This window comes from Coturnix japonica, chromosome Z (assembly GCF_001577835.2).
Source record: "Coturnix japonica isolate 7356 chromosome Z, Coturnix japonica 2.1, whole genome shotgun sequence".
In the NCBI taxonomy this organism is placed as follows: Eukaryota; Metazoa; Chordata; class Aves; order Galliformes; family Phasianidae; genus Coturnix; species Coturnix japonica.
Genome location: NC_029547.1, coordinates 50,278,374 through 50,300,843, shown reverse-complemented (window position 1 = coordinate 50,300,843; position 22,470 = coordinate 50,278,374). Strand labels below are relative to the sequence as shown.

Here is a 22,470-nt window from a genome sequence, read left to right as displayed (position 1 = left end):
ATGCACTATATTAATACTCATGTTCCAAATTCAGCTCTGCAGTGGTGTAGGCAAGGACTGTGAGAACAGCTTAGACTTTTTCCCAAGCAAGTCAGATGGGAACTGGTAGGAAGGAAACAACAACAAAACAAACAAAATAACAACAAAAACCAAACAACATTAGCATAATTCATCATAAAAGCCAAGATTCCAAAGGGAATTTACTTTCTTTGCATTTACTTCCCCATTTTGTCATAATGCAGACATAACACCTGACATAACATGGCAGTGTTTCTGCTGTGAGAATGTAAACTTTTGTATAAATTTCCATGTCTGATTTACACCAGAAGCAGTTTAAAATTCTGATGATGTCTGCATGTAAGAGAGTACTAGGTGCCCTGTGACTGGCAGCTTTAAAAAAACAATGTTTTAAACTTCTGTCTTGCTCAGACACAGCAGAATAAAAGCAGACAATGACTTCTATCTATCTTTAATCTATAGCAACTAGCCATGAAACAAGCAATGTGCAGTTTTACTACTATAAAACTGAAAGCTGAAAAACTGAATTAGGATGGATAGACTTCCTAAAGAAATCACCACAGTATATAGGAATTATAACTTGGTATAATGTAGTTCCATAATGTCAGTAAAGGAACATTTCCCATATGAGATGCTTTAAAATAAACACAGAGTAATGCTGCTGAACAGATTTTATTGCTAAAGAAAATAGAAATTCTACCAAACATTCCCATCCCCACATTAACTAGCTCGCCTTAAAAGTCATCTCAGAATAACACGATGAGTTAGATATAATGAATCTGAAAATGTATGAGATCTTTTAATGAGCAGAACACAGCTTCTTTGCTGTTTAATTTTGTCCTTGTCATAGAATCACAGAATGGCTTAGGTCAGAGGAGACATCAAACATCATCAAGTTCCTACTCTCTGCCGTGGGCTGGCTGCCCTCCACCAGCTCAGGCTGCCCAGGGCCCCATCCAACCTGGCCTTGAGTACCTCCAGGGATGGGGCACTGCAGCTTCTCTGGGCAGCTGTGCCAGGGCCTCAGTGCTCTCTGAGTAATGAATTTCCTCCTCTCTTTTAGTTTAAATTAATTCTTCCATGTCCTATCACTACCAGATCACATAAAAAGTCAGTTCCTCCTCCTGCTTACAAGCTCCTTTTAAGTACTACAAGTCTGCAATGCAATCTCTCCAGGCTGAACAAGCCTAATTCCCTCAGCCTTTATCCATAAAAGAGGTGCTCCAGACCTGTGAGCAACTTCATGGCCTCCTCTGGACCCACACCAACTGCTCCACATATTTTCAATAACTCTGCAGCAATGTGAGCTACAGATTAGCAGCAAGAAGACAGTATTGTCTTAGCGGAGGTTGAGTGTAGTAGTGGTATAACTGCTGACCTTTAGAACAATTTGGAATGATGAGTATGTTTTTCCCTTTCAGGAATCCTGCTTCCTTTATAAAAGCTACTCCTTTTCTCACTGATGTCATCCTTTGAGAGTGTGTCATAAAAGGAAAAGGTAGGTCCCTTAAATAAACCCATACAGTTGGTTTTCTATACAATGTGCTAAAGAATGTCAGCCAAGGAAGGTGGTTACGCCCAAGCGATTCTTATCCACTGTTTTGGTTAAATTTGGGCCTTAAAGGAATGTAAGGCATCCTGTTCGCTAACCCAGAAATAAATGCCAAAGCTGGCTGCTTCTTCAGTAAAAACCACACAACTTCCCTAACTCATGCTTCACACTTCCAGCAGAACAACAGGTCACGCTGACACAGATGAGATGGAGTTTTTTCCCCACATCTATGCTATAATGCTGTCATTAATATAACATCATATGAATGTTTTATCAGTTTCTATCAGAAAATAACAGAATAAAATATTATTTTACATAAGTGTTCATGAAAGTTGTTTAGTGTAAGAGGATACTGCTTGCATAAAGACTGCAAACAATATGTTTCACATATGAGCATAATGAATTTCATGTGACAGAAGATTAGTTCTTTGATGGCTCTTTTTCAAAGAGCATAATAACTAGCATATCGTAATTCTACCTCTCACTGTTTGTCTCGGGGAATTTATACTTCTACGAGACTAAAATTAGTTTCCTTAATTAGAACTGAAAGCACGTGAGCCCTCATGGAGTGGCACACAGGCAGACAATGAAGCTATTTAACACAGCAGTTAATTTACAATCAAGATACGTTCACATTTTTTGCGACTGAAGCAATTGCTTTAATCCTATTTCAAAAGTTGGTACTAAGTGTAATGGCTTTCCTTTGAAAGGCTCTTTAATGCATTAATTAAGATTAATCTGAATTATTCTGTACAAAAGGCAGTATGCTCTTGAACTGCAACAAAGGAAAGGTATGTTAAACCCTCAGTTGTCTATTGCAAAATGTATTTAAAAACCAAAAAGCTTCTTTGTACATTTACTACATTTTTTACATATTAATACATTTGTCATCTACTAGTAGAAATACATCTGAAAATTTATAAACTTTATTTTGAATCATATTATTATTGCTTATACATCAGTAAAATCTGTATAAATTCCTACTTCAATTGATTGTACAGCCTACATTCTGTTTAGGCTGGGGTTTCAATAAACTGCAGTGAATTCCAGTAATCCTACATTTTCATCCTTTTTCCTTTTCTTTGGAGCAGAAATGAAAAATTACTAAAAATCATGCACAAAACCAACCAAACAAACAACAAACACTTAAGTTATTTTAGAATGCTTTTTGATAGTGAAGGAAGTTAAGCTTCTTCTTCCCAATCCCTCTTACAGTTTTCTTAAGGTCTCCCATATCACTTGGTACTTTCTTCCTTGGCAGCCACCAAGCAGGAAGAACTGATGACCTCTGCAGCCGGTCTCTTATCTCCCTACTTCTTGCTTCCAGACAGCCATTTCACACTGCAGCAGATCAGTGTGCAAGCTATGAACAAAAAGGGGCAAACTCACCTTTCCTGCCTTCCATCCTCTAAGGTTCCCACCACCCCCTTCACATCAGACAGAGCTATTGTGCTACTACATCATAAATCAGGTATGGAAAATTCATCTGGGGAAAATAAATAAATAAATAAATAAATAAATAAATAAATAAATAAGAGCTTCTTAGAACAGTTCCCACTTCAAGAGAGATGGGCACAGATGGGGGAAGAGAGTATCAGGACTGCCTTTTTCAGCAGCAGCTTATTATTAGATTAGTTTTGCTGCAACTTGAAACTGCATCCTAAGCCTTCCTGCAAAGCTGGGGAGGAAAATGACTCTGCAGTGACAGAGAGATGGACAAAGAAACAGATTGTAACAGATGGAAGAATCCACAAATGTGCCACAGCTGTGTCTACCTTGCGAAGCAGAAATGCAGTAAGGCTGTCACAAACCCAGGCTGTAAAGGGACAGAGCCACAGATGGGAGTGGAATGATTTCTGCCGGCTTGTAGGGGACCTCCATCCATACAGCTGAGGTGAAAAGAAGCTGTAGGAGGAGATGGGGAGAAGCTGAAGGCTGAAGGAGTGTTAATTGCAAAAATACAGTGTGAATTAAGCATGCATGAGAGCCAGATGGGTGTGCATAAGAATACTTCAGAAGAAGCCAAAGGTCTGTATATATAGATGCAAACACAAATATGTATTATGATATTCAGATTGCAAATGTGCCACAGGCTGAAGACATTTCTGGTGAAGAAGCAGGTTTATTATGGCAAACTACAAGATTCCCAGCCATACATACCACATTTCTCTGCACTCTGTGTGCTCCCTGTCAGCACCTGCAGTAACACTGCCAGCTGTGTGGTTCCCTGGTTGGATCTGCCTGTGTATCTGCTCTCACACAAGGGAGTACACCTTTTCCTGGACACCTCTTTTTTATTAGGTTCTCACTAGAAAGTTTTAAGTGTGAACCTGAGAGTAGAACTCCAGTGCCATCAGAGTTTGGGGATGTGTCTTCCTATCGTGTGGAAAGAAATGTAAAAGGAATATGCAAAGGTCCTCCTCACGTTTTCTACCCTTCTTGAATTACTTTACTGGGAAAAAAAAAAAAAAAAGGAAATCGTTTGATACATCTGACATGTACAAGATTAAAAACAAAGCAGAAAAAGAGAAGAATCTGCAAAAAGGATGTCCACAAAATCTTTAATCTGTTTCAGTACACTTAAATTGCTCTGATTAGTCTCAACTGGCGGTTAATGCAGTACTTTGAATGCCAGCTTCCAGTAACTTGACCTTCAGCGCTGTAACAGGCAGACTGCAGTAGCAAAAGGCAGGCTCAGGTAAGGTCTTGGGGGAACTCCAGCTGTGGCTGAGAGCCATGAACACTTAAAATGCTACCAAAAGAGCATTTAACTGCCTTCCATCCAACAGACTTCATAAGCACATAAATTTATCAGCTTTCTAGTGACATTAGAAATTTGAGGCCCTTATAGCTTTCCAAGTGATAAAACCACACTTAATTCATTTTAAAAGATATTAAATAATATTGAAACAATTGTGAATCTGACTTAACAGAACTTGAGACTGCAAATTTTTATCTCTCAAGACCTCCAGAGATGAAAGTGTCTCTCTTATCCTGCTTATTCAGGTATTTTTATTCTGACTTGGTAGGAAATACAGTGGGAATGAGAAGAGTTATTATCAATTAATTAACTCTTTAACCTCTAACTCAGTCTATTATTGCCAGCAATCAGGAAGAGAAATAAAATATTTCACCAAATCCTTGCATGATTTCAAATAGCAAACTCTGTTTTTATTAAAATATTCACTATGCCGCATAGTGCATAACCAACATCATGAAGCTGTCAGAAGCCGCTATTGCTATTAGAGCCAATAAGCTATTCTCTTTGATATTACTTGAAATTTTTCCTCTTGGAAGGGTGAGGAAGAACAGCACACAATTTAGCTGAGCCTCTTCTCCTGTCAAGAGTAAAGGTTGTCCTCTTTGAACAGTCTACACACACTGTGATCATCCCTAAGTTTGGCAATTACTCAGTCAAACCAGCAAACCTATTAATCTTACTTCCCATTTTCTCCCTATGCTCTGTCACTCCAAAAATCTGTATGCATAGACCTCCCTGTCTTGATTTTTTCAACTCTCCCACAGCCTGCTTAAAACAGGTCCCATAGGAAAATGCTAAGGAAGCTGCTAACTTCCACAGAATTTTACTAACTTGCAACAACCATATATCTCATCTCTTTCTAGTCCACTGAGACACTTTGCCGTCCTGTTAGTCTGTGCCTCTAGCAGAAGTTCAGTGCAAAATAGCTGCATTCAAGTAATTTTCTTCAGGTCATCTTAGGTAGGCTGAGAGCAGCCACCCTGTGAAACAGTCTGGCTGATGGTTGCTCATCAGTGCTACATTTGCATTTGTAAGGCAATGGGAATGCCTTCACAGCACTGATGCAGCAGTTCACCTTGTGTATACAAGCTTTCTCAGTGTAAGTCCTGAGCTACACTAGTTTCACTTCACCTGAACCTATACCCTCTGCTTCTTTGCAAGGTGAAGTCCTGACACCACAAAATACAGCCTTGTTTAGCTGTGGTTGCAAAAACTGTAAATATTAGAAACATGCAAAATCACCTATTTCTCTTGCTTATTCAGCTCTGCCACCTGCCCAAATCTCTTTCATTTCAGTGAGCTCTACAAAAAGCTGCTTTGTCTCTTTCTGAACATTATCTTGGCAAAAAGTCACAGAGAGAAAACTACATCTTTTATAAAGAGGAGTCTACACTGATGGATCTTTTGTAATGAGAAAATCTAAAATTGTGTAATTGAGTGTATAAAGTGTCTCTGTAACAGATAATGAAGTTACTTTCAATTTAGGACACTATATTTTCTGAAGATAATTTCCCAGTGGAATATATTTTATGCAGTCAGTACAGAGGGTCAGCTCTATCTCAGGCTGCATCAAGAACATTGGCAAAGGAGATGACTGTCCCCTCTACTACTCTAATCTGTCCTTGTGAGGCCCCATCTGAGTACTAAGTCCAGACATGGGACCCCCAGAACAAGAAAGATGCAGAGACGTTGGATTAGGTCCAGAGAAGGGCCACGAAGTTGCTCAAAGGGCAGGAGCACCTCACCTGCAAAGAGGGGCTTGATCTGGAGAAAAGAATGCTGTGGGGAGATCTGTCAACCATGACAAGATCTCACTGTGGCCTTCCAGTACTTGAGGGGAGTTTACAGGCAGGAGGGGTGTTGACTTATTTTACAGGAGCTGATAGTAATAGAACATAGGTAAATGGCTTTATATTTTAAAAAAGGGAGATTTAGCATATTTAGGAGGAAATTCTTTACTCAAAGGGCCATGAGGCTCTGGCACAGCTGCCCAGAGAAGCTGTGGTACCCCATCCCTGGAGGCACTCAAGGCCAGGCTGGGCAGCCTGAGCTGGTGGGGGGCAGCCCTGCCCACGGCAGAGAGTAGGAAATAGGTGATATTTAAGGTTCCCACCAACTTAAGCCCTTCCGTGATTCTATGATTCTATGGTTTCTTTGAAAGTTCTCAATAATAGTAACAAAATGTGTTCATATTTTTTCATTAGAATTACTAAAACTGCTTCTTTAAAATATAAAAATAGGGATGAAATATCATTGTCCCATTCACAATCTATTCCCAGAATTATGAACAAAACTTGAAACTGATGTCCTTTCAGTTCCATTATATGAAGCCAACATGAGATTTTCCTAAGGCAAACCCAACTACACCAAAAATTATTCTGGCAGATGTTTGTTTAATATTCAACAAAGAATGCTTCTTCTTCTCCTTCTTTTTGTGCGCCACTGGTGTGCATTTGGAACCCTACCGAGTGCTTATTTCTTCAATTTGATGGTTAGAATCTTCATTATTCTTTAAGTGGAAGTCAAATTTCTCACATGGTCAAATGCCAGTAGGAACCGGTCTTTAAGTAAAACATCAAATTGCCATAATTAAGTTGCAGGAGTTGGCAGCATCGTCTTAGCTTGCAGAGAAAGAAAAGCAGGCAAGTTTTTGAATAGCTGGAGCCTCTCAAGTGATGTTCTGACTCACGCAGAGGAAAACCACATGACCTTACTTCAAGAGTTTTTCATTGTACCTTAATCTAATTTGGCAGCCCTGGGGCTCAACTGGTTTTCTGAAGAGCAGTATTGTAAATCACTGACATTACTGTCTTTACCCACAAAGAATCACAGACCCCATATTGTGAAATTGTGTTACAGTGTTTCTTCAGATACAAGCTCCTTTGGAAGTACTCTGAGCTCCCAGATGTCCTTCACAGGAAAACATGCAAGGTCTTCACTGTTCCTTAAAGAAGAGCAGTGAGCTCAGTACCATGAAACACCCAATGTGTGACTGACTGACTTGAAGTTGCAGTTGCAAGGACTGTATTTTTCTGCTGAGATATCCACTGGACATCTGTGAATAAGTTGTCTGTTTTCCCAGTGTCCTCATGAATAAAAGTAACAAGATAGATAAAATAATTTCTGGACTTCCCCGTACTTTCGGAAGGATAAATAACTAGAAACAGCTAGAAAAGGATCATTTAAGGTTAAGAGTAAAAGAGAGAAATAAAGAAGGAACGCAATGCAAGTTCAGGGACCTAAAATCTTGAAGGAAAGTAGATACAGATGGAGATGGAAATGGGAATAAATGTAAATTAATGTGAAGAAAGAAAGGAAGGAAATGGCCATAAATGAGAAAGAATGAAGAGACCATGCTAAGTGCTTGCATTCCAATCTACTTTTGCTGGTAACCATGTGCCTCACATTCAGATATGTTACATCGTGGAAGCATTTTGCTATTTTCTCAGGTATCATATTCTTGCTAAAAATTCCACAGGCATCTTATTCGTCAATAGGACTGTTTTCTATCTTCTTTTGAGATTGCAGCTCTTCACTTACAAGTCTTTTCAGTCATTGAAAACTAAATTCTTAAGCTGTTCTAACACTTTTTTCTTAGAAATCTACCAGACTGAGCAAGAAAAGTAGATATGATCTTTAAAACAAAATAAACTAAAATGACTGATAACAATAAGCTTGAGTGGATGCAGATCCTGTACAACATAGTTCAGCCTTCAGCAAGTTTCCAATGCTTGTCTTGTCACATCAGCACAGTGAAACTCATAGATTCATAGAATTATAGAATCACAAGGTTGGAAGGGACCTACAAGATCTTCTAGTCCAACCGTCCTCCCTTTACCCTACCTACAGAAAACCACTCAACCATATCTCCTAGCTCCCTGTCCAGATGCCTCTTGAGCACTGCCAGTGGTGGCGACTCCACCACCTCCCTGGGCAGCCATTCCAGTGCCTGACCACTCTCTGAGAGATAAAGTTCCTTCTTACGTCCAGTCTAAACCTCATCTGATACAACTTGTGGCCATTTCCTCAGGTCCTGTTTGTTGCCTGGCAGAAGAGGCCAAACCCCTCCTCATCACAACCTCCCTTCAGGAAGTTGTAGAGTGCAGTGAGGTCTCCCCTGAGCCTCCTCGTCTCCAGGCTAAACAATCCCAGCTCCCTGAGTTGTTCCTCATAAGACTTGTGCTCCAGACCCCTCACCAGTTTTGTTGCCTTTCTCTGGACACGTTCCAGGGCCTCAATGTCTTCTCAGCCACCTGGGCACAGTGTTGGTTCATGTTCAGCTGAGCACCGACCAACACCCCCAGGTCCCTTTGCTCTTCACAGTCATGGGTTCATCTGTGCTCATAAATTCAATTCAAAATAAGAGTTAACTAGACATGACCTTGAAAACAATGATGAAAAAAATGATGGATATATAGGCATCATAATTGTATCTGCAGTCAACTTCATCATCAGCTGGCACTCAACTCATAGCAGTAAACAAGAAAGAGAGAGAGAAAAAATGATTGTAAAGTCAAAGGAAAATAAAAGAAAAAAAAGTAGAGAAGTTTGCTGCTGTCTCCAGAAGGAGCTGAAGCAAACAGAAAATGATGTATCAAGCAATATAAGAAAGGAAACAAATACTGGAAAAGCTGAGATGTGGGCCCAAGAAAAGAGGAACTGAGCAGTTAAAGGGTCAAGAAAGGCTGCAACACAAACTGATGTTCTGATAAGGAATGTTGTTAAATCCCCACTAATAAGGAAGGGTGTGTCAAGTGAAAATGGAGAGAGGACATTCTGATTATCTTGAAGAGAAACAATTCTCTCCTTGGAGAGAAAACAATGAAGAAGCAAAAAGATCAACTGGCTGCTCTTGAAAGACAGTTATATAAACATACATGTCTCCCTCTCTCAGTGAAGTATTTCAGACTCTAGTTTTTATTCCTGCTCAGGACCTCCTGAAGCTCTGACAGCTGAAAGCACCACTGTGGTATGATGTGACTCCCACCTTCCTGGCAGCTGCCCTCCTCTGCATGCCAACATAGGAACACAGACAAACTTTAGAACGTGAAAAGCACAGATGTGGCATGTGGCCATACTGTGTGTGATGGGCAGGGTGCTCCCTCTGGAGAGATCAGTTCTCAAGTACATGACAGCTGGCACTTTTCCCATAAGGATGCTGTTAGAAATAGGGTTTCCTTGCAACTGCTTTGTGATCACAAAGCCTCTGAGCGTTTCTCTGGAATAGGCAAGCAGTACGTGTTTCCTTGCCGGCTGTGCTTGGATCCAGGTGTTTCCTCTTGTTTGATGACTGCATTGTGACTATTTGCTAACCATGACTTGTATTTCCATGGTGGTGACAGGATGGGAGTAAATGCCACAGACAGCACCCAAAGCACTCGGTTTTGTGCTGTGTTCCAAAGAGTCAACAATGAAGGAAATAGGTTTGTATCAAAGTTTACAGTTCTTGGCAGGAATAGGCATGGAGTTAATAGGAAGAGAAAATAATCTGACATTTATTTTTTCATTAATAGAGAAAGAATTAACTAGGCTTATGACTAAGCCCTAAACAACAATACCAGACCAGATATGTCCACTAAAGTGAAAACAGGCTATCAATAAGCTAAATGCTTGTCTATCTAAATGTGTTTGCAAACAGCCACAGCACTGAGATTTCAAACAGACGTGCCCATTCCCATGTATATTTCTTAAAAAGGTTATGATACTTTCTTTTCTGTTCAGTTCAAAATCTTAGAAAGGAGATCTGTTGGATAGGAGAGCAAAGAGTTTTGAAAACTTTCACATTATCCGACACAGGAGAAACTCTGTCAGCGTATCAAGGCTGACATTATGGCTGTTTGAGGTCAGTGTTGGGGAATGGGAGAAGAGATATTCACAAATAAGCCTAGTGGAAACAATGAGGATGAATCTTCTCCGGGCAGACTCTATTTAAGACCTTCCAGTAAATAAGTATTTTTTACTGCAGGAGTCTAAATTGAATACTCTGTTGTTACAGATTAGTTATGATTTCTTGATTTTATATGGATTTAAACTACCTAAGAATCTACCTGGTGGTACTCTGGACTAGGACAAATCTGAAATAAGGAGGGTTATTACAAAACAAACAGATGGCATTAATATATTTTATTTAAAAGTACCTGCCTATTATTACTGATCCTTTTTTTTTTTTTTTTTTTTTCCTTTTTAATCTGGAAACATATGCTAAAAATTCCTCCCCCTCCTCCCCCCCCCGCTCCAAAATGGGGGGAAAAAAAAAAAAAAAAAAGAAAAGGAAGTTTACACTTTTCTGTAGCCTTAAAAAGAACCGAATATTTAAACTGAAGAAAAATCTACAGGAAACTGATGCCCTTGAGGAAGGAAGGATAAAAAGTTTAAATATTTCCTGCAGGTGGAAAGATATATGATCTCAGGGGAATCACCTTTCTGACTCCTTTTTAATTAGAGGGTTTTTAAAATTTGCTTAGCTGATGAAATCTAAAAACTAATTTTACTTGAAAGACCAGATTAAAATCCACAGACAGGTTAAAATTTTCTACCTATTTTCAGTATTTATGCTTATTTTGAACAAAACACTTCCAAACAGTTTAAGACAAACAATCTGTTATGATTTGACTATATTTCCCCGTAAACTGCAATAGAACTTTTTATAAGTGATGACATGGCTCCAAGCCCCAGAAAAGTGAATAGATTCCAAACTACTCTTCAAGGTGTAGCTTCAAGGGAATCATTTGCAGTGGGAAATAAATTCCAAAAAGCAGAATTTTTAAAAGAATCTAAATGTACTTTTTTCATGATCACCACCGAGGTCTCCTTTTCTAATTCATGAGTGACAAAGAAACCGAGGATTTTAGGGCTTGGTTAGCATTTAGTCACCAAATATTACACAGCTTGTCTTGTAAGGCTGACTGATGAAGGTCATTTGTTCCTCACAGGGCTGGACTCAACAGGCAAGGCCGTCCTGTGAAGATTTACTTGTTACTGTCCATACGCCTGAACTGCAACATTTATCCAATGGCCCCGTGCTTCAGTTCTGTACACATGGAGATCCTCGGGAAAGTTATTTTTTTCATGACAGATCTCCTTGATTTATATTCATCTGTAGCCAAGATCTAGGTGGAAGGTAGCACATTTACTTTAAGAATTGCATTTGCAATAATGAAAGAAATTTTGGAGAAAAAAGGTTCACATTATTAATATACTTGGCCATTAAGATCTTTGGCTATGAAGATCAGCCTTAACTCTAGAATTCCATTCTGCCAGCCATTTCCCCCTAGGATGAAATACAAAAACTCCTGCTTAAGCTAAGATGGAGCCATAATTGTCTAAGAATGGTGTGAAAGAATCATCTCTGGAGCTTACTGGGAATTATACTTTTCAGTGGCTTTCCTCAAGGTACCTCCTCAAGAAAAGATGTTATCTTTCATTCATACATATATACATACACATGTATGTAGAGAGACTTATGCACACATACAACAGTTTTTAATCTTCAGGCATACTAAGTACACTGCGCTTAAAAGGAACAAGTTGAGATGAGCAGGTGAATGGCCAGAAAATATAGATGACAGCTGAAACTCCTATTAGCAAATGCCAGGTAGTGCTATGAACTGACTCGCTTTGGCTACATGTTTCCGGGCAGAGAACATATAGAACTGGCTTTTGCATAGCAAATCTTTGAAGGTCAAAATCATCTTCAAACAAGCAAGATACCGGTATTTCTTTAAAATGCATCCATGAGGGGTTTTCTTCTCATAACAGTAGCCACAGCACATTAACTCTGTTTGCACTGATAGCCTGTGGTCTCCCCCATTAATCAAACTCAAGCACTGGTTGAAGATATAAGCCAAAGAAAGTGAATAGTTATGTTTTACTCAGTGTCAAATGCCCAAAAAGCAACTACAGTTTGCCTCATGACTTTAGTAAAAGTTCTTTTAATTAAGTGTAGAATGAGCAAGTGTAAAGCCTGGGTTAACCTGAGTTATGTTAGTGGTGAATAGCCTAAGGGAATTCATTGTCAAGGAAGTATCAGTCAACTGACCTCTGGGCTGTGTCTGTATATGAGTAAGCAAGCAGAACTGAGGAAGGGGCTCAAACACTGCTTGTTTAATCCCTAGCACAGCCGCTGGCATCACATAGGCCATACTGTGCTCTGCCCCATGATGCCTGGACTAGTAACCTACATAACTGAGGGCTGAAATCAAGAGGTACTTTAGAGGTACTTTGAATGTGACCTCTGTGGGGGCAGGGAAAGCCTTGTAAAGTTATGTTAGGGCTGAGAGGTGAAGAGGATTGTGCAGTATGATCATGGAGGATGGGATCCAACAGCTCCAGTACAGTTTCAAGATATACATTCCTATGTTGCACCAAAACAACGACCATGATCATCACAGCAAGCTTCCAAACAGGGGTCTCTGTCAGTTCTCTGCAACTCTGTCCTTCAGCCACAGAATTTCAAAGCCTTCCCTCCTTCCTCCTCTCTTCTAACAGTTGTTCACTGGTTTTTACACATGCAAAAGGAGGTGTACTACAAAACCTCAGTGATGGTAAAAGCAGGCAATATATTCTTTTATTCTGCTCCTATCCTGTCCCTGACCTGGCGTCTCCCATCCAGAATCATTTGAACCTTCTTCATATTGTCTCCATTATCATTCTCATTTCTTCCCTGAACCATAAATTCTCTATCAAGTCACCATATTCAGACTGCTTGCCTGTGCTTTAGTACCAATCTTGCATTTAGCCATATATTTTTTATTCTGTAACTCTTTTCATCCATTTCAAAACCTTCCAAATATTTGCCAATACCTTTTCTTTTGTAAATCCTATCCGAAGGATATGTTCCCACACACATTATTCCAGTGATAATTTAAAAGATCTGGAGAATATTTTCATCTGCCTACTAAGCGAGTAACTGACAGTTAAAACAAGTCTGTAATGATTGCCGTTTAGTCCATCTTGGAGAACTGACACTACTGAAAATCAAGAAATGGATCTGAAAAACAACAAAGCAGCTCCAATAATTCCACTTCATGATAAAATAAGCAGAGTGGGGCTGCCTCTTGGAGATCATTCTGCAAAATTTTAGACATAAGGAAAAGGTTTTTCTCTCAGAGAGTGGTCAGGCACTGGGATGGCTGCCCAGGGAGGTGGTGGAGTTGCCACCCCTGGCAGTGTTCAGGAGGCGTGTGGATGAGGAGCTACAAGATATGGGTTAGTGGCTTGTGGTAGTACTAGATGATCTCATAAATCCTTTCCAACCTTGTGATTCTATGATTCTATTATTCTAGGTCTCATTGAAAACAGAAACCATGTCTTGGCCTGAACTAAGGCTGCTTCCCACTGAAATTCCCCCTACAGTTCAACAGAGACCCAAGGGAAAACAGACACATCCTCAATTTTGATTAGATTGCATTATATTATCTTGCATTCTGATATCATAGTAAAACAAGTTTTCCTCCTTAGATCATTGCCATTGCTCTGTTTGTTTCCCTGAGCCCAGCTCACTCCTCCCTACCCCTTTCCCTTTTCCCTTCCCATTTTTGGGACCGGGGGGCCCATGGGCCTACTGCCCCCTTTTATGGACATAGATTGATCTAGATAGCTCCATGACAGATAGTAGGAGTCCAATGTGGTGAACGTGAGAAAAGAAACTGCTGGAAGCCGAGGAGGGATTTGTTTTCAGGAAGAAGGAAAGAAAGAAATGAAATGACACAAGAGTATGTGATCATGTTGGTACAGATGTCTCTCTGCAGAATGTGGTAGAGCTGCAGGAAAACTTAATACCCATTTCTTAGCTACTAAGTAATAGGTGCTAGAATATAGACTGGATGAATACTGAATTTTCAGTTTTTAAGAAAGCTGTGGACAAATACTTGAAAGCTCATTTTCTTCTACAACCAGTAGGGAGTAAGAGAGGATTTTGTCAGCAGCTTTCTTGCAGTACACAATCAAAACAGCCATGCTGGATCTGGCCAAAACTCCCTGTAGCTCTGTGTCCTATTTCTGACATTGATCAGAAGCAGACTCTATATGAAATAACACAGGAATAGTTCAGCACACAATGGTGCTTCTCATGTTGAGGCTTCCCATTTTCTAGGAAGTGTAATAGGGATTGTTGAATTTATAGTCCTATAAATTCTGGAATTCTGTGTCTCTGTGTCACCCAAACAGCACAGAAGGTTTTCTTCTGGTGAGCAGAAGGAACATTCTTTGTTGCAGTTTGTGCTCACTGCCTCTTGTCCAGTCACTGAGTGAAAAGAGCCTGGCTGCATCGAGCCCATTAGTTATTTATATGCATTGATAAAACCTTCCTGAGTCTTTTTATTTCAAGGCTGAGCATTTCCAGCTCTCTGTCTTTCAGTACTAGCAGAGGAGTCCAGTTCCCTCAGTCATCTTCACACCCCTTTGTCGGATTCTCTCAATTATGTCCTTGTCTCTCTTGCACCAGAGAGCCAGGAACTAGACTGTTTATCTCAGGTATAGCCTCACTAACACTGAGTACTGAGGAAGAATCACTTCAGTCGACCTGTTAGTGGTATTTGCCTAATATAACCCAGAACAGTATGAGCTTTTTTTGTGATAAGGACACATTGCTGACTCACAATCAAGTTGGTGTCCATCGGGACTCCCAGGCCTTTCCTACAGAGCTGCTTTCCAGTTGGATAGCCTCCAGCATGTCCTAGTGCTTGGAGTTATTCCTCCCCAGGTGCAGCTCTTTGCATTTAAGCATGCTGAATGCCCTAAGTTTCTTAGTATTCCATTTCTTTAGCCTGTTGATATCCCTGCGGATGGCAGCATGGCCCTCAAGCACCACCTCTTCCAGTTTTGTGGCTATGCAGCTCTTTCATCCAAATTTAGAGCATGCTCTAGGAATGCACTCAATATTTATCAGCCTTACTGTATAGTTGTCACAGAACATGATCAGATGGTAACTGAAATTCAGAGATTGGGAAATTCTTGGTGATATCATGGACTATATCTGGGCAGGAGTAATCAGTCAGCAGAATAAGACCATCACTTTCATCCTGACACTACTGCCAGTGATGAACTGCTATTGCTCATTCGTCATCCTTGTGTTGATTACAGTATATAAAAATAAAAATAATAGATAAATAAATAAGCTGCAAAGTACTTCTGCTATTCCACATGTGTTGAAGTCATAGAATCATAGATGGTTTGGGTTGAGATGGACCTTTCAGGTCACCTAGTTCCACCCCCCCTGCTAACGGCAGAGACACCTCCCACTAGACCAGGTTGCTCAAAGCCCCATCCAGCCTGGCCCTGAGTGCTTCCAGGGAGGGGATATCCACAACCACTCTGGGCGGTCTGTTTCTGTGTCTCAGTACCCTCACAGTAAAGAATTTCTTCCTAATTTCTAGTCTAAATCTATCCTCTTCCACTTTAAAACTATTTGCCCTCATCCTGTCACTATATGACCTTATGATAAGTCCCTCCCTGGCTTTCCTGTAGGCCCCCTTCTTATATGCAGTCCATATAAGTATCCTGTGCAGTGAAGTATCCTGAGTATCATTTGAAGGCTCATATTTACTGTATGAGAAATACACATACACTGAAAATATTATAGCCGATATGGAACTTATTAAGATATTTTTGCTTTGCTTCTTTTAGTGGAATGGATGAACAGTAGTTTTATGAAGAGGTTGCCCTCTATGTGAGAACACAGTTCTGCTGGCTGCTTAGCCATGCTGTAACTTGAGACATCACTATTCAGCAACGAAATGGAACAAAGGCTTCACATTTCCACCCACACTTATTTCTGTAGAACACAAAAATCATTCAGAAAGCACCAAATTTCAGGTTTTCAGGTTTTCTATTTACAAGTAGAATTTTCTTCAAAAAGCATTTAAACCAATACCTAAATGCATCTGCTCTGGAAATGCTCAGGTTGCATCTTGTTCCCTTGGCAGCCTGGTCAAGTGGGAGCCAAACGCCAGCAGAAAATGAATGAACATGATATATATATATTTTTTTTTTCCGAAAGTCTTTAAGTCAGACATTTCCTAGACAGGAGTGTTGTACAGTCTGCTGTGAAGGCTGCACCCTTGTGCTTACTGCATGAACAACACTGCCCTCCTCTGTAGGAAATCGGCAGCTCCTTGGCTGCTGCACTTTCTCCAGAGGCCTTCTAAGCAACAGTAGTTCCCTGCTGTATTAGAAAAACACTTAGAATAGTAGACAAGAAAGCATCATACAGAAATACAACCTGAAGAGTTAAGGATAGATCTGTGACTGCCAGTGCGGCCTACCTCACTGATGTTAAACGCTGAAGTGCCAAAAGAATAAGCAGTGTTGACAAACAGCTGCTGAGTTGTTCTTCAGATTCAGGATGGAATGAAGCATCGTCAAAGCACAGAGAGGAAGTGAGATGTCCTTAATGGCACTCTGGAAGAGGATGAGAGGCTTATCACAGCTGTGAAACTTCTTAATATGAATTCACATCAATAAAACTAGGTGAAGAGAATTGAAGGAATGGAATCGAGGTAGGGGAGCACCAAAGCAGGCTGGGGAAAATTTAAAATAAAGCAGATAAGGGTGATGGAAATGATAAAACTTTGGAAATGAGAATTAAAAATACAGTGGAACAAATTTGTTGGATGCTAGCAACTATTCTTTTTCTTATGCTCTGCTGTTTGTCAAAGCTGCCCGCAGATAAGTGTTTGAAACTGCAACACAAGAAGAGAAGTACTATAGAAATGTTCCTGTTAACAAGAATAAGCACAGCTCAAACAAACAGTAGAACCAGCAATGCTTAATTTGGAAAGAGTGTAACTAGTGCAAGGCAGCTGCGAGTCACAGAGAAAGTATGGCCACATCATGTTCTCATATATCATGTCTTACATGATCTTCATTTTAAAGTTTTCATCAGACATGCCTGCAGAATAGCTCCTGTGCACACAGAAGACAAGATGTAACACCTCCTGCCCTTGACATCAGTCAGAGCAGAGTGTGGCAGGGGGTAGCACTGCCTTCCAGCAGATACACCAGGTACACAGCTGCACGAGCAACAATCGCTGGCACCTCTTGTGTTTTCCAGAGCTTTGGCACTGCTGTCTCTGGAGTGCATTATTACAGGACAGCTCTCACAGTATCTCATCTCTCCTTAACAGGAGTACACAAAAGAAAATACATGGTGATGGATTACACATCCGACATTAAAAATGGCAAATGCTTTTCATCCAGTACCCACCATATGCTGCTCAATATTTGAGGTGTACACAGACCTGTGACGACTGAGAGACACTTCACTTTGACCCAAAATCACAAACAGATTCTGAATACGGATGCGTGTTAACCTGTGTTAACCTCGTAAGTGCGTTGGTGACCTCATTTCTACTTCCTGACAAATTCAGGCTCAGGCTGTAGTGCAAACAGTGGTAAATGTATGTAAAGAATGAAGTAAGTGAATGTGTGCATTTACTCCATGAGAACTTGCCATCAGCATACTGCTATAGCGAAACTGAAAGGGAATGCTGTTGCATGTACAAGTGATTGAGTATCTCATGGTGAGTGTCTCAGTACCCCATCAGAAGAGTGTCAAATCTTTGGATTATTTTAGCTGTACTCACTCACAATTAGTTTGTTTTCACTGAATGCAGTAGGTGTTAAAGAAGGAAAATCTTCAGTGCTTTAGGATAAATAAATGATAGTAAATAAATATGTGTATGAATACTTGTCTTTGTTATGGGGCAACTGAGTAACAATTCCTTTCATGCAGATGCCTGGAGCATGCAAAACTATATGGTATTTGTGATTGCTTACAAAAGCATAAAGTTTCCCAAGGACTGCTAAGCTTTCTCCCTTGGAGCTGTTTGCCTGCAATGCTTACTGCATGAAAATGCATAGAATATATAATGGCACTGTTTACCTGCAACTTGCACTGCACCACACAGAACTAAGTAGATTAAAGGGTGTGCTATATAACAATAAACTATAGTACTGTAATTGTTTAATTTATTCCAATGTATTGGAATTTGGTAGAATTTGCAACCCAAGTAGAAAATTTCTGAATAACAGCTTTTAATTTCTTTAAAAAAAAAAAAAAAAAAAATCAGGAAAAAATAGGTCTAATTAGAAGGATGCTACGTTGGCAGAGGCGAGATGTTCTGCCCAGCTTCATCCTGAAAACATGTGTCAGCTTTGACTAGAGAGATCTGCTCTGACAAAACACTGTTTATTCAGCCCTTCTCTTTAATACCAGATGAGTTCAGTTAGCCCAGAGTAGGAGGGTGGTTTTGATCACAGCCAATGGGTAGCAAGTTTCATTTCTGAGGCTACAAAACACTGAACAACATATGAACTCTTCAGTTTCCAAACCCTATCAGGCATTTGCAAGGCATTTGCAAGTTTATATTTTATGTTTTATTCAACTCTTGTGTCTGTGGATTACAACTCACTTTGTCTTGGTTTTTGCCATAGCTTAAAAGTCAAAACAATATGAAAAGAAGAAATGACTTTTCTATTGTATAACTTCAAATTTTCCAGTTTTGCAGAATTCCAAAAGGTATCTTATGACCTTGACTTATGTCTTTATAAGTGAAATCTAGCTACCTACATGGGGCCTGCACGGACTTCTGCTTCCACTTATGTTAATAAAACAAAACTAACGTTTGCTAGCAAAGGATCTAGACTGACTAAAAACTGCTATGTTTTCATCCAACAGAAATGGGAGAAAAATGGATTTCTGCTCCAAGAAAACAGAACAAACTGTAGGCAATAAATTGGCTGCAGTGACGGGTAACTAAATTTAGGAAAGCAAATTCACACACATGACTGTATGCAAGTATTGCATGGACTTTGCTAGCACTGCTTCTCAAGCATCGTATAACAGCTAGTCTTCTTTTGTTTCTTCCTTCCTTGAAAATCAGGACAGAATTTGCCAACCGCTACTTGATTGGATCTCTCCAAATTCCCACAGCCTTGGAGAAATAACAGGGACAGATCTTGCAAAGGCATCAAGCAGCTCTCTGAGTACTCTGGGGTGAATCTCTTGTGCTGAATTTGCAGGACACAACCTGAGCTATATGGGCAAAGTTTCTATATCTGCATCTCTGTAGTATATGTTTTTTTACTGTTCTTTTTTGATGGCATAGCTACACTTCAGAGTCCCAACACTGGCCAAAATACACTTCCTTACAAAAAAAAACCAACATTATAATATCCCCAGAAAGCCACGGTACAATCATCACTTGCTTGCAACAGCCATTCCTGCAGTTGGAAGTTCTGAATTATTGCAAGGATACCCAATACTATCAATTCATGTGTGATCATGTGTAGAAGCAGACAAAATGTCTTGCCTTTTGATATTGGAAAAAAATATATATGTTAATGCAATTAAATGCTTCTTACAGCCCATCTCACATCGGTAAATGTTGCCAATCATGAGAGTTTAATTGAGCCAGTATCTCATGTGCATTCATTTTGTCCATAATTAACCTACTTTTAGTAGAGAAGCAGGACAACATTCACTCATTTCGGATAAAGAGATGAAAAGAAATGGATTCATTCTAGAACCCCTTAGATGAGAGAAGAGTTTTCTTCCATTAGGAAATAGCTCTAAAAATTCAGAGTGGAACAGGCTCAACTAAGCAAGATGTAGAGCATGAACTTACAGTGCAAGTTTTAACCTCAGAGAATTCATAATAGAATTCAAGAGAAATCTGAAGAATGAATTTGGCTCAGTTGTCTAATTCATTGTTCACTGCATAACTTCTGGATTACTTAATTTTAAGCTTGATCTTTATCAAATTCATGCTGTTTTCCTTCATCTTTCAAAAACAGATTAAAATAGGCTGGGGGTACTGCTGGCTGGACATGAGCCAGCAGTGGACCCTCATGGCCCAGAAACAGGGAAGGAGACAGATTCTTTGGCAGGGTCTGCAGTGACAGAAAAACAGAAAAGGTTTCAAGCTTAAAGAGGGTAGACTTAGGTTAAATATAAGAAAAAAGGCTTTTAAAGTGAGGGTTGCCCTGTAATGTGGTGGATGCCCCATCCCTGGAGACACTCACAGTCAGGCTGGATGGGGCTCTGAGCACCTGCTGGAGCTGTAGGCCTCCCTCTTCAGTGCAGGGAGTTGGACCAGATTGAGTTAGACCAGACCTCTAAAGGTCTCTTCCAACTCAATATGACTTCTATGACTTTATGATTCTATGACAACAAATTTGAAAGTCTAAGAGCATCATTAATAGCACAGGTTTAAAATAAAAATAAATAAATCACGCTCATTCTGTTCAGGGGATACCTTTACATAAGCCATATTTTTGTGATTAAGAACCAGGAAGCCTAGACATAAAACAGGATTCTAATTCTTATTGCATTGAAAAAAGCCAGTGTTCAGTATCAGAAAATGAACTCAGATGCTGTCTCCTCAACTACATGAGATACTTCCCCATTTTACAGGCAAGCCCATGGCTACATTCACTCACACTTGAATTCTGAATGCCAAAATAAACATAAATCACTTTCCCAATGAGAGATATTTAAATTTTCCTGTAACCTCTTTAAAGCTGTATTTTCTCTTTTTCCAGTGTATGAAAAATGACTGCATTATTTCAGAAGCAGCTGAGTGTTTTTGGACCTGTCATTCAATTGCAGCACTGTGTATTCACAGTTTAATTACCAGGTCATAGTCTGGCTGCTTTACAAAGTCAACTTGCTGGAATATCTAAAAGCTTTGACAGAATTCTGCACAATGAGATGATAAATCAAAACAACTGACATTTTTTTCCTTTTAGGAACTGCAGCTCTATACACCATTACTTTTATGTGAATAGTTTTTTCCTTAATTGTGTAACTATGGATGGAACAGAGCCATAAAGTCAAAGCCAAATGGCTCCAAGGTTCAGGATGTCAAAATGTGAGTTTTTGATAGATTACAGACAGGCTTAATTATGGCAGTCAAGATATATGCTGAAAAATTAACTTAGGTTGAAGACATTTTATTCTATTTTTTTAAGTGTTAACAACTATTGATGTGATGCAGAATGTTTCCATTTTGCTATTTATTCCGGTGTCCATTAACATGAAGAAGAAATGCATTAAAAAAGAATTGCTTGGTCAAATATTAAACACATGCTGGAAAACCCACTATATGTTATATGTAAGGATAAACAGGGCAACTTTTAAGCTTGTAAACTGATGTTCCATGAAAACAAATTATGTCTGCTGTCTTAGCAGCCCCTGCTCCTGTGTCCTATTCTTTCTCCACAGACATCTACGGCAAATCTGAAGAGGGCAGCTGGGTAGAAGTTATCCAGATCTGGTTCAGTGGCTGAGTACGGTGTTCTACAGCGGTTCAGTTCTGAATGACGATGCACTGACAAAGTAGATGCAGCCAAAACAGTCTGTCAGAGCAGCCCTGGGTAACTTCAGCTGATTGTGAACAAAAAGAGAGCTAATTCTGCTAGGAATACTACATAATAAAGATCAGTATCTGATTCAAATGGATAATTTTATTTATTTATTTGCTCTTACTCGTGGCTTCTGTAACTTTATAAAATCAATTCAACCACAAGTGGACTGAATCTGACCCCAGCACCTATGTAAAGCATGCAACAAAGCTTTCCACTTGGATGTCCGCAGGAAACTGTTCACAGTTCGTTCATTCTGCCCAAGGAACCTCTCAGCCCATTAAAACTATCAGCTTCATCGCCACATGTGAATATTTTTGGGCACATTTCTTATCGGAGCCATCATTTTAGATTTTCTGCTAGGTTTATTTAAACATCATCTTCTTGGGAGGACTGATTCTTGAGGGTTTGGAGCAAACAGCATATTTATTTAAAGAAAACAAAATCATACATTCCTTAAGCCCACTGCTAATTATCATCCCCAAAGATCTCCTGCGAATAGAAAAGCTCAATACGAACAGCCAGTAAGGGAAATTTGATATGGAAAATATCAAAGTGATACAGTGTCATCTTAAGAAGACAGCTATTGACACAGGTTATTTTTTTTCCACCTCAGGAATGTTAATAAGAATAAAGAAACTGGAGGAAATATAGTTTCACCTACTAAAATTGTACTTGGTGGAAGAAGCAGAAAAAAAATATTCAACTGGCTCTTAGCATCCCATACACAAAAAAAAGGAATTTCAGTCCTCTACTCACCAGCAGCAGCAACAGA

At 39.6% G+C, this 22,470-nt stretch overlaps 1 long non-coding RNA gene across 2 annotated transcripts in view; it reads left to right on the top strand.

Annotated features, from left to right (window-relative positions):
* LOC107306487 overlaps positions 1 to 21,734 on the top strand; it is a 35,109-nt gene extending 13,375 nt beyond the window's left edge. For both annotated transcript variants that reach the window (XR_001552137.2, XR_001552138.2), the window contains exons 2-4: positions 1,440 to 1,516; positions 2,832 to 3,041; positions 21,556 to 21,734. This is a non-coding gene — a long non-coding RNA (uncharacterized LOC107306487). The remainder of the gene's footprint in view (positions 1 to 1,439; positions 1,517 to 2,831; positions 3,042 to 21,555) is intronic.
* Positions 21,735 to 22,470: the final 736 nt, after the last annotated feature.